This window comes from Mandrillus leucophaeus, unplaced genomic scaffold (assembly GCF_000951045.1).
Source record: "Mandrillus leucophaeus isolate KB7577 unplaced genomic scaffold, Mleu.le_1.0 Scaffold5, whole genome shotgun sequence".
In the NCBI taxonomy this organism is placed as follows: domain Eukaryota; kingdom Metazoa; phylum Chordata; class Mammalia; order Primates; family Cercopithecidae; genus Mandrillus; species Mandrillus leucophaeus.
This window is the reverse complement of record NW_012105364.1, coordinates 10,833-12,241: the sequence shown is the minus strand read 5'-3', so window position 1 is coordinate 12,241 and position 1,409 is coordinate 10,833.

Genomic DNA, 1,409 nt, shown 5'->3' with positions numbered 1-1,409 from the left:
TCTATGGAATTCCCTACTTACACTCCACTGCTGACATCCCTACGTTTGAAACGAAGGATCAGTTCCTCAAAAATTATATGCTTGTTCTATCCTCTACCTTCTCTTCCATTAAGACTGAAGGTCTCCTAGCACAGGCGTCGCCCCTGGAGTTTCCAGAACATCAGCATCGGCCTGGAGACCACGTTCTCATCCAAGGTAGAAGGAAAGGAAACTCGAACCAGCCTGGGAAGGACCCTACCTAGTGCTCCTAACTACTGAGACTGCAGTCCGGACAGCAGAAAGAGGAAGGACTCATCACACCTCAGTCAAGAAGGTACCACCACATCCAGAGTCATGAACTGTCTCTCCAGGGCCGATCCCCACCAAATTAACTCTAAAAAGAGCTTAATAATCACTTGTTTATTCTCTCTTTTTTTTTTCAACAGAAGGTCATCTTGTCATCAGTATAACTCAGGCTAGTCATTTTTTTAACCCTTCTGTTCGATGCCTATTCAGTCATCCGTGTGGAGAGGAGCAGGCTCAAAGGAAGCTATCCCATGTTGATAAGTGTCTATGTCCGTACCACAAAACATCAAGCAAGTATAAGTATGGAGATTGAAAAGTCCCTGTGGTGACTGGGCAGATGTTTGGTGGACTACTAAGTACAAAGGGTGGACAGCCAAGCCCCCTGCTTCAAATAAGTTATGAGGACTGAAACAAAAAACTCCAATTAGTCTGTGGTCCCACCCCACCAAATTGTAAGCCATTACACTGTAACTCCTTGTGGCTGATTATAAATAATCCGCAGACCATGACCGACAGCCATGTATATTCAAACAGTATGGGTTAGGAACAGATGTTGAAGGACAGATCCATTTCTTAGAGAGATGGATGTGAGAATGAAATATGATACTACTCATTCATTTTTCTTCTACAAACTAATTTTCTCTCAATATTTTATGTATTTATTTTTAACAAAGTAAAGCGTCTTATGGACATATATTCATCAGATTTTAAAAATGAGAGTTTCCTAAAGGTACAAAACCAGGAACAGATTGGTAAGTTCATGAAGGTAGAAAGGAGCTAATCAAAGTTCTTATGAAACCTGGGGTTGATTTAGAATAGCCAAAATTCGGCCGGGCGGTGTGGCTCACACCTGTAATCCCCGCACTTTGAGAGGCCAAGGCAGGCAGATCGCAAGGTCAGCAGATTGAGACCATCCTGGCCAACATGGTGAAACCCTGTCTCTAATAAAATACAATAATTAGCGGAGTGTGGTGGTATGCACCTGTAGTCCTAGTTACTCGGGAGCCTGAGGCAGGAGAATCACTTGAACCCGGGAGGCAGAGGTTGTAGTGAGCCAAGATTGTGCAACAGCACTCCAGCCTGGGTGACAGAGAGAGACTCTACCTTTAAAAAAAAAATTAGCC